This window comes from Diabrotica virgifera, chromosome 8 (genome assembly GCF_917563875.1).
Source record: "Diabrotica virgifera virgifera chromosome 8, PGI_DIABVI_V3a".
NCBI classification, from domain to species: Eukaryota; Metazoa; Arthropoda; class Insecta; order Coleoptera; family Chrysomelidae; genus Diabrotica; species Diabrotica virgifera.
Genome location: NC_065450.1, coordinates 72,917,007 through 72,930,771, shown reverse-complemented (window position 1 = coordinate 72,930,771; position 13,765 = coordinate 72,917,007). Strand labels below are relative to the sequence as shown.

The window sequence follows — 13,765 nt, the reverse complement described above, 5'->3', positions numbered from 1 at the left end:
GTTTGAGTGAGCTGCAATGATTGCTGTGTCATCTGCATATGTGGCTGTGATGATGTTTTGGCTTGTAGGAAGATCTGCTGTGTAGGGTAGGTAGAGAACTGGTCCAAGGACACTACCCTGAGGTACTCCAGCGTTGATTGGATATAAGTTAGTGCACTGATCTTTAACTTTTACAAGGAAATGGCGGTCGGAGAGATAGGACTTGAGGATTAGAAAGTAGTTGAGAGGAAGGACTTTTCTTATTTTGTATAGCAAGCCAGTGTGCCAGACTTTATCAAAAGCCTGCGAGCTATCCAAAAAGGCTGCAGAGCAGTATTGCTTCTCTTCTAAGGCTTTGTTTATGGAATTGCAGACTCGATGAATTTGCTCGGTGGTAGCATGTTGTTGTCTAAATCCAAACTGGTGGTTGGGTATTAGCTGCTTTTCCACGAGGATTGGCTGTAATCTGTCTAGTAAGAGTTTTTCAAAAACCTTTGACATCACTGAAAGTAGACTGATAGGTCTATATGACTTAACTTCTTCTACAGGCTTGCCTGGTTTGGGTATTAAGATGATTTGTGCCACTTTCCACAAAAGGGGATAGTAACCAGTTCTTAAGATTGCGTTAAAAATCTGCGTCAAATATTGCACGCCTTTCTTGGGAAGTTCTTTTAAAATTCTTGCAGTGATTAAGTCGAACCCTGGGGACTTTTTCGGATTCATATCTGTTTGGATTTTGTTGAAAACTTGTTTGGCTGTGAATTTCTCCAACGGTGCTTCTAGTTGGTATGGATATTCTAAATACAATTGAATATTATCTTCTGCATCAGAGTTGTTGTTTTGGGCATGTGGTTGGAACACTTCCTCCAGGTATTTGGCAGACTGTAGCTTTTTCGTTGTTACTTTTAGCCCATCATCCGTTACTGGCCCGGATAGGCGGATTAGAGAGTTGTGGTCTGTTAATCTTTCGTGTTGCCTTCCATAGCGAGTATTCGGAGGTTTCCGTAGCAGATAGATTTTGTAGATATCGTTTTATGTCGTTGTTTTTATTGTTGTTTAACAAAGTTTTTAGTCGCGCTGTAGCTTGGTTTAATCTATTTTTATCCTGGGGTGCACGGGTTCTTTGCCATACTTTCCTTAGTCTTCTTTTTTCTGCGATTTTTTCTTTTATTTCGTTGGGTAAATCTTTGTGTATGATTGTCCTTGGTTGTTTAGGTGTTGACTGCCAGCCAGCTTCCTGAATTATCCTATTTAATTGATTTACTGCTTCGTCAATTTCGCCATCCGATTTTAGTGGGATGTTTAGGTCCAGTCTCTCATCAAGGATAGCCCGGAATTTAATCCAATTGGTATATTTACTACTTAGATATGGTGGAGGTTGTGTTTCGAGGATATTCGTAGAAATCATGACCAAGACAGGAGAGTGGTCGGATGAAAGATCGAAACAAGATTGTGATGTCTGGGATTCAAGTGGTATTCCTTTAGTCACACAGAAATAAACCAAATCTGGAATTTTGTTTGTGTCTGTGGGCCAGTATGTGGGTTCGCCAGTAGATATGTATTTAAGGTTGTTGGTTTCCATTGCCATGCATAATTGCCTACCTTTCGGAGTTATTAGCCTGGATCCCCAGTGAGTGTGTTTTGCGTTATAATCGCCGCCTGCTAGAAACCTGTTTCCAAGTGTGTTAAAGAATTCTTGGTATTGATTTGTGGCTATAGTATGTCGTGGTGGACTATATATTGCAGTTACTGTTAAAGGACCGTTCCAGTCTTCTATGCTAATAGTTGTTGCTTGTATATAGTCTCTTTTAAACTTATTTAACTCGTGGTGTTTTATAGATGACTTAATTATGATTGCAGTTCCTCCATGTGCAGTGCCATCTGGATGTTTGGTGTTATATATTGCATAGTTGGGAATTCTCAGATAGCTTCTATTTGTAAAGTGTGTTTCAGATATTAACATTATGTCGATGTTGTGTATTAGTATAAAAGCTTTAACTTCTTGAGCATGATTTGTTAGCCCGTTGGCATTCCAAATAGCTATTTTTAAGAATTTGATCATTTTGTTAATTTAGTGACGACGGTGGTGAGAAGGTTTAACAGTGTACCCATTTGTTCCATCAGGACTTTTAACATATTCTTTAGTTCAGCCATGTCATTTGAGGCGGGAGTATTGGTAGTAATTACTTCTATTTGGTTTGTATTACTATTTGTAATTTGTTGTGAGTTATTAACGATTTGGGCGTAGGTAACTCCTGCTTGGACATGTTGTGCATGATTAATTGGCATGCTAGGCCTGGGTCTAATCGTTGGGAATTTTTTCGTTTGTAGCTCCTTGTATACCCTGCAACCTTTGTAGTTTGCTGGGTGGTCTCCCTCGCAGAGTACACACTTGACGTTGGCACTTCTTTCTTTATTAGTGCATTGCTCTGTTGCATGATCCCCTGTGCACTTTACACATCGTGGTCTAAGGTGGCAGTATGATTTGGTATGTCCGTATCGTTGACATCTAGAACATTGTGGTATCTCTCTTTTCTGGTACGGTGGTTCAATTTTAATCTTATGGTTTAATAGGAACTCAATGTCATATATATTTCTATTATTATCAGAATCCAAGTCGACGAAAAATAGTGATAGCTGATCTTTAGTTTTAGGGTGTTTGATGTTCCAAATGTTTCTAACAGTGTGGCGTTTCTCTTCTATTTCCTTTTTTATAAGATTTTTGTCCATCGAGTAATGCATGTTCTTAAGAACAACCCTGAAACTGCGCTCGTTTTTTATTTGATAAGTATGAAACTCTGTCTTTTTTTCCGATAGGGCTTTTGTTATTGTACTATAGTAGTCAGCAGATTTTGGCTGAAGTTTAACTTGATCGGAGCTAAGAACTTTTAATTCGTAATTATTTTCAGCAATTTGGTTTAGTAATTCGATAAGTGGGGGTATGTGTTTAACCCCCTTAATAAATATTGGAGGCGGTTTGGTTATTTTCTCTTTTTCACTTGTGCTTTCATTGTCATTTATTTCATCATCTTTTGACTCGCTATTTAGTGCCTCGAATCTGTTAGAAGTGGTAGTCGGCGAGTTCAGCCAGTAATCGTTTATTTTTGTTTGCTTTACAATTCTTTTGTCTGGACTAGTTCGATGTCTTTTGTTGGAGTTTTCGACTGTTTTCCATTCGGTTTGATTTAATGAGGTGGAAGGTGGGTTAGTATATTGGGGTTGCTTTAAGGGTTGAGAGTAAGATGTGTTTAATGGTTGAGAAATTTGCATATTACCTTGTAATTGTTGATCAGTGCACATTTGGTATTTTGGAACGTACGCCACTGGCTGCTGAGTAGTACCCATTGCGTCCCATTGCATAGGTTCGTTAGATTGCAGAATATTCCGATTTATCGCCGTCGAAGCGGAATCCATTTTCGCTTTTTGGGTCCCATTAACAATCGTTTAATTTGTTTCACCACAAAAACTGGATTTTTATTTTTGTATTTATATTTAACTATAGATAAGCAAACTGGTACTATCGACTGTCTCGTTCGAAATTCAAACAAAGACTTAGAATATTTAAGTGCAATGTTTTCTCCACCTTGCTCTGTGGTGTTAAAGCCTGGACAATGATAGAAGCAACACAAAAAATAATCCAAGCATTCGACCTCTGGTGTTACGATAACATGCTCAGAATATCCTACATGAGCCATACGACAAATGCGGGAAGTCTTGCAGAGGACGAATAAAGAAAGATTATAATAAAAGAACAGAAAACACAATATTTTGGTCACATCGTAAAAAAACAAAATTATGAACTGCTCCAACTTATAATCGGAGGCAAAATCAATAGCACAAGGGGACCAGGAAGAAGACGCAACTCCTGACGCAAAAACCTACGACAATGGACGAATATGACCTCCATAGAACTATTCAGCCCAACGTCCGTTGGCCGTAATGGCCAACGTCCTTAAGAATAAGGCACCGTAAGAAGAAGAAAGAAATTATATACAGTCGGAAATATGAAATAATTTTTCGGCCAATTTTTTGTGTGACACGGTGACAGGAAAATACAGCGTGTTTTATATGTTCGTTCATGGGTATTCTTTCATTTTTCCTACTGTATGTACTTTTAAAATAATTTTGTACTTAATAACATTGTACAAGTAAGAGTTCATTACAAAAATTATCAAAAAACAGCAAAGCAGCTAGTTCTTAAAAATAGACGTAACTTAATTATCTGTCTCCAAAGTGTCACTATCTTTAATTACGGCTCTGCCCACGTGTTACGCGAACTTCCATATTACTAGATTCTAAATTTACAAATATATTTAGACTCTCTAATTCATAAACATAGTAAACACTGATAAACTCTAACGTGTTGTCGGTTGGTTATTTAGTGATTTGGACGTTATGTATGTAAGTACCTGTTGTTTTCTTTGTTGTATTTTTCTGAAAAGACGCTTGGACAAATAGTTATAACAGTGAGGCTAACAAATACACTCAGGTGCAAAAACATCGATCCCTCTACAAATAAAATTTGGTTATTTTTGATGTCTCGAATTTCCTAAGCCTGTTGTCCGATTTAAGTGATTATTTTACCATGCTATAGCTATTCATTAAAAATATCGCTGTAATAATATTGTTGCTAGACAGGTAAACTGTCATTGTATACCGGGTGTACGAATCAAACTGTGTTTTTTTCTCAAAGTTCGCATCACCCTGTGGACTATTCTAACATTTATAAAACTTAATCCGAACTATAGCCTCAGGTTTTCTTAACATTCTGCTTTTAGGTTCATTCGCTTATATTGGATAATAAAAAAAGTTACGTACTTTAACAACTGGCCATGTTCGTCATCAATACAGGCTGTTTCTAAATTAGTGCGACAAACCTTAAGGGGTAATTTTTCATGAGAAAATAATGACAGTTTGCTTTATAATCATATGTCCGCAAACGCTTCGTTTCCGAGATACGGGATGTTCAATTTTTTTTCCAAACTGACAATTTATTTATTGCTTTAAAACCAGTTCATATATGCAAATCAAATTTGGTGGGTTTTAATACGTAGTTATTGCACATTTTTTGACATACAATTAAGAATTTAATATTCACCATTGGCATGCAAACGGGTATTATGACCGTTCATATTACTCGTATGCACGCCAATGTTGAATATAAAATTCTTAATTGCATGTAAAAAAATGTGAAATAACTACGTCTTAAAACCCACCAAATTTGATTTGCATATCTGAACTGGTTTTAAAGCAATAAATCGTCAGTTTGTAAAAAAATTTGAACATCCCGTATCTCGGAAACGAAGCCTTTGCGGACATATGAGTATAAAGCAAACTGTCATTATTTTTTCATGTAAAATTACCCCTTAAAGTTTGTCGCACTTATTTAGAATCACCGTGTACTGATGACGAACATGGCCAGTTGTTAAAGTACCTAACTTTTTTATTATCCAACATAAACGAATGAAAACGGAATGTTAGGAAAATCTGAGGGGATAGTTGGGTTTTGATTTCAGTATTTTATAAATGATAGAATAGTCCACAGGGTGATGCGAACTTTGAGAAAAACACAGTTTAATTCGTACACCCGGTACACAATGACAATTTACATGTTTAGCAACAATATTATTACAGAGATATTGCTAATGAATAAGACTATAACATGGTAAAAGGGTCACTTAAATCGGATAACAGGTTTAGGAAATTCGAGACATCAAAAATGTATCAAAAATGTAACAGTATAGTTAATTTTGTGAAATGTGTTGTGTATTTGAATAGGAAGTCAACTCGGATTTTTTGGACCCAAACAAAAGTCCAATAAATGACAAAGTCTTCTTCTTCATGGCAAAATATACTAAATACTGTTATGGCAAATACTTATCTGTTACAGCTGAACTAACAAGTTCTTCAAAGTCTAGTTATGTTAGGTTTTACATATCACGCAGCCAGTACAATTTTCTTTCTTATAATACCTCGTTTTCCCTTTATTTTATCTGGTTTCAGCTGTACTCTGTACTCACAAGTTCTTCAAAATGTAGTCGCGTTCGCTTTCTAATATCGCAGCCAGAAAATGTTTTTTCTTATTTTACCTCGTTTTCACTTTATTTTACCCTTAACGATCAATTATTGAGGAATATATGTAATACTTTTCGTTACATAGCAAATGAACCAAATAACAATTTTTTCTTATTTCAATCATTCTTATTAGTTGTTTTTCTATATTTAGTCTATTTAGAACTTCTTCATTTATTTTTAGTGCAGTCTAAGGAATTTTTAAAATTCGCCTGCACACCCACATTTCAAATGCCTTCAGCTTGTTCAAACTCTTTATCTCCAGAGTAACATTTTTCAAGTTACAATCCTAGTCACACGAATATTTTTGTCATCTATTCTAGTATTTTTTAGCATCTGCATTAATTTTACATGCTGTACTTTATCGAATGCCCTTTCAAAGTCCACAAAGCATGCAAATATATATTTTCTTTGATCATGGCATTTTTGCGATAGGATGTTTAGTGAAAAAGTGCCTCCCTCGTTCCCATAGCATTCTAAAACCAAATTGGGTCTTCGAGACCTTCTTCCCCTTTGTGTTTTTTAGTAGATATTGGGACAAATATGGACTTGAGCTAGTCTGTGAGAATCCCTCCGGTAAGGTTTATATACTACGCTACGGATATTGCATTAAAAAGTTTTACTGCTACTTTTATGTTGTCTTCATCTTTAGCTTTAACAACTCAATTGGTGTATCATCCGGAGCACAAGCTTTCCTAATTTTAGCATATTTTATAGCGTGTTCTACCTCTGATTTCATAATTTCTTAGCCGTCAGTACAACTTTGATAGAATTCAGTAATATTATTCAAACATAATCAAACGGCAGAAATAACTAGAAGGATCCGAATGACTTAGGCAGCAGTACGAAGACTCAGTGATTTGTAGAAAAACAAAAAGCAGGTACCAATAAATCTAAAGAAAAGGGTATTCAACAGTCGTATTCTACCAGTTATGACCCATGGAATGGAGACGATGACACTTACAGAGATATCAGCCAATAGATTGAGAACGACACAGAGGGAGATCGAACGAGCTATGTTAGGAGTACCTCTGAGAGAACATAATATACGAAATGAGGACGTGCGAAGCAGAACGAAGGTGGAAGATGTAATTGGAAGAATTGCGCAAATGAAATGGAACTGGGTAGGACATGTGGACTGAATGCAGGACTGAAAAAAAAAATGTAATCCTCCACTAATCGAAGATAAAAACGGAAAAATTATGATCGATATCGAAGGTCAACTAATACGATGGACTGAATATATAAAGGAATTATTCCATGATAAAAGAAGCGAACTAGAAACGCTAAATGACATAAGCGGTCCTCCAATAACTAAGGAAGAAGTGCAATACGCTATAAAGAACGCAAAGGATGGCAAGGCGATCGGGCCAGATGGGATTTACGTAGAAACGCTAAAGCTTTTAGGTACCGAGGGCATTAAGATACTTACGAAATTATTCAACTTAATCTACGAAAGCGGAAAAATTCCTAAAGATTGGCTTAAATCTTCATTTGTTGTACTACCAAAAAAAACACAGAGCCACAAAATGCAGCGACTATCGTACCATCAGCCTAATGAGAAATTTATTGAAAACTTTTCTCAGAATAATTCATCAAAGAACATATAGAAAAATTGAGGAAAGAATCTCAAGTACTCAATTCGGTTTTCGCTGTGGCCTTGGAACGCGTGATGCAATATTCGCAACCCAAGTCTTAATTCAAAGATGCAGAGATGTAAATCATGACGTTTTCATGTGCGCGATTGATTTTGAGAAGGCCTTTGATAAAGTTCGCCATGAAAAAATGCTATATATTATCAAAACTACCGGTCTGGACGCTAGGGACATGAGAATAATCGCAAATTTGTATTGGGGCCAGGCTGCATGTGTTAGGGTTGGGAACCAGTGCTCTGAAGAAGTAAAAATCAAGCGTGGAGTTCGACAAGGCTGTATATTGTCACCAATGTTGTTTAATATTTACGCTGAAACAATCTTAAATGAACTGTAAGCCAAGCCGCACACCAAAGAAACATGAAACGAAAAACATGAAACATGAAACGAAAAACATGTTTCATGAAAAGAAAACACTGCTAAACAAATCTCAAAGTCCGCCTACCAATGAAACGAGTGTGATTCATGCTCATGACACATTTTTATTTTCGGAGAGTTTCATAAATGGCCGGACATATATTTGTTTAGCAGTGGTTTATTTCCATGAAACGTAATTTACGTTTCATGTTTCTTTGATGCCTTAGCCCGGCCGCACATCAAAGAAACATGAAACGTAAATTACGTTTCATGGAAATAAACCACTGCTAAACAAATATATATCCGGCCATTTATGAGACTCTCCGAAAATAAAAATGTGTCATGAGCATGAATCACACTCGTTTCATTAGTAGGCGGACTTTGAGATGTTTTTAGCAATGTTTTCTTTTCATGAAACATGTTTTTCGTTTCATGTTTCATGTTTTTCGTTTCATGTTTCTTTGGTGTGCGGCTTGGCTTAGAAAACGCAAAAGAGGGAATACTCATTAATGGTATGCTTATGAACAATATTAGATACGCAGATGACACCACAAGATCAATTGAACATCTTCAAGCGTTATTGAACCGAATGGTGGCATTCTGCGCGATATATGGACTCAAACTCAACGCAAGAAAAACAAAGTTTATGGTTATTAGTAAACAGGCAACCGTAAATAATAATAACTATAACGTAACACTCAGTAATGACTCAATTGAACGAGTAAGTAATCTTGCATATCTGGGTACTCATATTAATGAGAGCTGGAACACTAGTACAGAAATAAAAAGTAGAATTGCCAAAGCAAAAACAAGTTTTATGAAATTTAAGAAAATCCTGTGCAGTCATGATCTAAATTTGGAACTTCGCATAAAAATGGTTCGATGTTATATATTCCCAGTACTACTTTACGGGGTTGAAGCATGGACCCCGACAGAATCGCTTTTAAAAAACCTAGAAGCATTTGAGATGTGGGTCTACCGCCGCATTCTGAAGATCAGTTGGGTAGAAAGAGTCACAAACGAAAGGGTTTTCCAACGTTTGAATAAAAGTTGCGAAGTAGTGAACACGGTTCAAAGGCGCAAATTGGAATACTTTAGTCATATAATGCGCCACCCAGAAAAATATGACATACTTCACCTTGTCATGCAAGGTAAAATAATGGGAAAAAGAAGTGTGGGCCGCCGTACAACTTCTTGGCTTAAAAATCTACGCCAATGGTTTGGGAAAACTAGCACTGAACTATTTCGTGCGGCTGTAAATAAGACAGTGATTGTTAATATGCTGGGCAACATGAGAGCCAACGATCAACAAGCGATCTCGGCATCTTAATAAGAAGAAGAAGAAGGACATGTGGCACGACAAAACATCGAAAGGTGGACGAGAAACACTGTACATTGGATAATACGCGAGCACAGTCGTAGTAGAGAAAGATCACAAACACGATGGCTAGACGACATCAAAGCAAAAATTGGGATAAATTAGCACTGAATAGCATAAAATAGAGAAGAATGGAGAACTCCTGGGGAGGCCTTTGTCCAGGAGTGGATGCAAACAGGCTGAAGAAGATTGTGATCGCCAACGTTCGATAATCGGACAGGGTACTGAAAGAAGAAGAGAAATCCTCTAGACATTTGGATGTTGTTTGTGGTGTTTATAAGTAAAATGCACAGTTCACTTAAAATGAGAATAATAATTTACGAAGGTACTTGACTTGTGTCCTCCACGACTAATTATTTAATATAGTTAATTGACATTTATTGCGACCGTAAACTAAAAGTTCGCTGTTTTTCCACATGTTCCCAATTAGTAGAAAATTAAGTAATAGAGCCGAGAGGAATATATTTGGTTTAATTAGACCCCAAACAAATTATTTTATTTGATCTCACATACAAGTCGGAAAAATGAAAGAATACTCATGAACGATCATATCAAGGACATATTTTGGATTTGCTGCCTTTTTCTATAAATAACAAACGAGAGAGGAAGATTATTAAGTATTGTCTACAAAGCAAAAACGTTATCCACGACATACGCAGTTACATATTTATAATTGACAGAGTGAGACGGCGATACAATTGTTCAACGTAGTTAATTAATTTAGTAGAAAATTAAAACTCACACTTGACTATTCCTGTATTTCTTATGTCATTCTTAGCAAAAATTATTCAACATCAGTAGAGATAATGATTGTATAAACTACTATTCGAGTAATCGTGCTGATCAACTATAATCTGACAGATTCAATTTCTGTCACTTTGACAGTGAAACTGGGTTAGGTTCGGTGGAGTTTATAAATTTTAATAATCAGTCGTATCTACTTGAATAAAGTCAGTTCTTTTAAAAGCTATTTTGATATTATATTGTATTTTCGATGTGGTAAGTATTTATTTGGAGTCGTCAATTAACAGCCGAAGCGGACGGTTCTACGAAAAAGTTGTGATAAACAAACCTGTTAACAAGCTATCCGAGAAAAACATTTATTTATTTTATTTGAATGCGTTCAAAAACGTGAGTTTTATTATTAATATTATCAATTTTACGAAAATGGGACGTTTATGAAAATGCAAGGATTGCTGTTACCGTCCTAAGAAAGATCTACAGTAGGAAAAATGAAAGAATACCCATGAACGAACATATAAAACACACTGTATTTTTCTGTCACCGTGTCATACAAAAAATTGGCCAGCGCAAGTACATGTAATAATTATTATTACATGCACTTGCGCTGGGAAATTTTCATTGTGACACGGTGACAGGAAAATACAGCGTGTTTTATATGTTCGTTCATGGGTATTCTTTCATTTTTCCGTCTGTATGTATTTTTAATAGTGTTTTTGTTCGGCAAAAAACATTACACACAATTAGTAATTAGTAAATAGTGATAAAACTTAGTACTTTTGTGTCAAAACATTCTACCTTTACCTTGTAAGTGTTGGCGGAGATATAAAGGTGGGATTCAACGCTCCAAAGGAACGGTTAATAAAATTTCAATCATTATTAGAACTTTTTTGTAAGAAAACATGAGAAATATAAACAAAAAAAAAACAGAGAATAGATAATACAAAAAAAAAAAAATAAAAACATACTGAGAACCGATAGGGGTTAATTTTCCGCGGAGATAGTCCGAACTTAACCCTTTTCGCGGTTGTTTGGTAAACTGGTAGTTCTAAAATCTGTATATATTTAAGAAATAGTACGTAATTTAAACTAGGCATATTATATTACATAGGTAAAAAAAAATTAATAAAGCTGGAGCTGGAAAGGGACGAGCTTCTGATCGAATATCGCAAGAGAAAAGACAGAGAATCAGTATCTCCCCCAAACCCAACAAAAAAGCTGCAAATCGCAAAGAGAAAAACGGAAGACATGGAGAAAACAATGGACACAGAACAAGAAACAACAAATAGCTTACTGAAACAAGTTTTGAATGAAATTAGACAAACGAGGGAAGAAAACAAGGTTTTTAGAGATGAAATACTAGAATTAAAGAAAGAAAACAATAAGGTAAAGACAGAACTCGAGAAAACAAAGAAAAAGCTAAATATTTTGGAAATTAGGGTAGAACGGTGTGAAAAAGAAATGAAGCAAAACAACCTAGTAATAACGGGTCTCAAAATGGATGCGAATGATGAAGCTGAACTAAAAGAAAAAATGACAAACTTCATCAAACAGCACTTGGAAGTGAACACAAAAATAGAGAAAGCAGTTAAACTGGGAGACAGAACTTGTCTATTGAAAATGTGAAGTATAGAAGAAAAAAATAAGGTAATGAAGAAGAAAAGTAAATTGAGACATATCAAAGGGGAGAAGATTTTCATAAGCCAAGATATGACAGTCTTAGAAAGAAATATTCAGAAAGAAATAGGAGCAAAGTGTAAGGAATTAAGAGACATGGGGAGAAATGTTAAAAGGGACACAATGGATTAACCGTGGATGGTAATGAAAAATGGAGATGGAGAAAAGACGGTAAAGTAGAAACATTCCCAAAAAACTAGCTGATGAAAATCAAAAGATAGTACCACTGGAAACAGACTCGGCAATGCAAACGGTTAACGAAAACAAAATAACAAATAATAAGGTAAGATGCAAGAAATAGCCCTTGAAATGAAAAAATTCGAACTAGAAATCCTAGCCCTACAAGAAATACGATGGAAGAAAGAAGGAAAAATTGAGAAGAAAAACTTTAGCATATACTATGCGGGAGAAAACAAACAGGGAACCAATGGTACGGCATTTATGGTGAACAAAAAAATGAGGGAAAAAGTGATACAATTCAAAGCAGTTAATGGAAGGATATCTTACATAAGAATAGAAAATAAACAAGGCAACATCTCGATAGTCAATTGCTATGCACCCACGGAAGAAGCAAGCCAAGAAAATAAAGCAGAATTCTACGACATCCTGGAAGAAACCTGTGAAAATATTCCGAGGAATGATATATTAATAATATTGGGTGACTTCAATGCAAAGATCGGAAAGGAGGACTATAATAGTAATGTAGCGGGCAAAGAAACCATTCATGACACTACGAACGACAATGGAGGAAAAATCTGCAACCTAGCAGCAGCAACAAACACATATATAGTTAGTACTAGGCATAAACATAAAAAAGAACACAAAATAACATGGATGATACCAGGAAGAATGGATGGAAACCAAATAGATCATATTCTAATTTCGAAAAAGTGGACACAAATAGTACAAGACGTAAGGTCATATAGAGGGGAAAATGCGGACACTGATCACATATTGTTGATAGCAAAACTTAAGATGAAAATAATCAAAGCAAATAATCATAAGGAAAGAAAAAGGAGGAAATGGAATATAGCTAAACTGAAAACGCAAGAAAAAAAGCAACAATATACAGAACAACTGGAACAGAAACTGGGCAGGTACGAGAACATAGAAATAGAAGAGGAATGGAAAAACATTAAGAACAGCATAATAGAGACAGCAGAACAAATAATAGGATTCCAAAAAAACAAAGAATCGAAAGAATGGTTTGATGACGAATGTCACCAAAAAAGTCAATTGAAGCACCTCGCAAGAACCAAATGGCTACAGAGTGCCGAACAGGAACAATTGGACCAATATAGAAAAGAAAAACAAGAAGCATTGAAACTCTATAGAAGAAAGAAGAACACATGGATCATTGAACAAATGCAAGAATTAGAATCGAATAATAAAGACAACAAGAAATTGTTCGAATACATAAAACAACAATACAACACCAAAAAAACTGTCACAAAAATAAACAAAAAAGATTGGGAAAAACATTTCACGAACCTATACAAAAACAACAACAAGGCAGATTAACAGGATGAGGATATAAGAGATAACAGAGATGAAAAGGAAGGTGCACCTACTTATCAGGAATTCATGGAGGTACTAAAACAACTAAAAGTAAACAAAACGCCAGGGCCAGATGAAATCAACAACGAACTGATCATCAACGGAGGAGAGGAGCTCACGAAGCGAATGCAGAAGTTACAGAATGGTTACAATTTGGAAGGACGAAAGCATGCCCATAGAATGGAAAAATTGGCATATCACACCAATCTTTAAGAAAGGAGATCCAACTAAGTGCTGCAACTACAGAGCAATTATGCTACTAAATACAACGTATAAGATATTGACCACAATTATAAGAAACCGACTAAATCAATACACAGAAAAAATTATAGGACCATACCAACAGGGCTTT

At 35.7% G+C, this 13,765-nt stretch overlaps 1 protein-coding gene across 3 annotated transcripts in view; it reads left to right on the top strand.

Moving 5' to 3' along the window:
* Window positions 1-13,765, top strand: part of LOC126890677 (pickpocket protein 28-like) — a 106,450-nt gene that overhangs the window by 10,988 nt on the left and 81,697 nt on the right. The window contains exon 1 of one of the 3 annotated variants that reach the window (XM_050659797.1): window positions 4,253-4,380. The exons of the other annotated variants lie outside the window; for them this stretch is intronic. The gene's annotated coding sequence lies outside the window, so the exon portion shown is untranslated. Of the gene's footprint in view, window positions 1-4,252; window positions 4,381-13,765 lie in introns of those variants that run through there. 3 annotated transcript variants of the gene reach the window in all.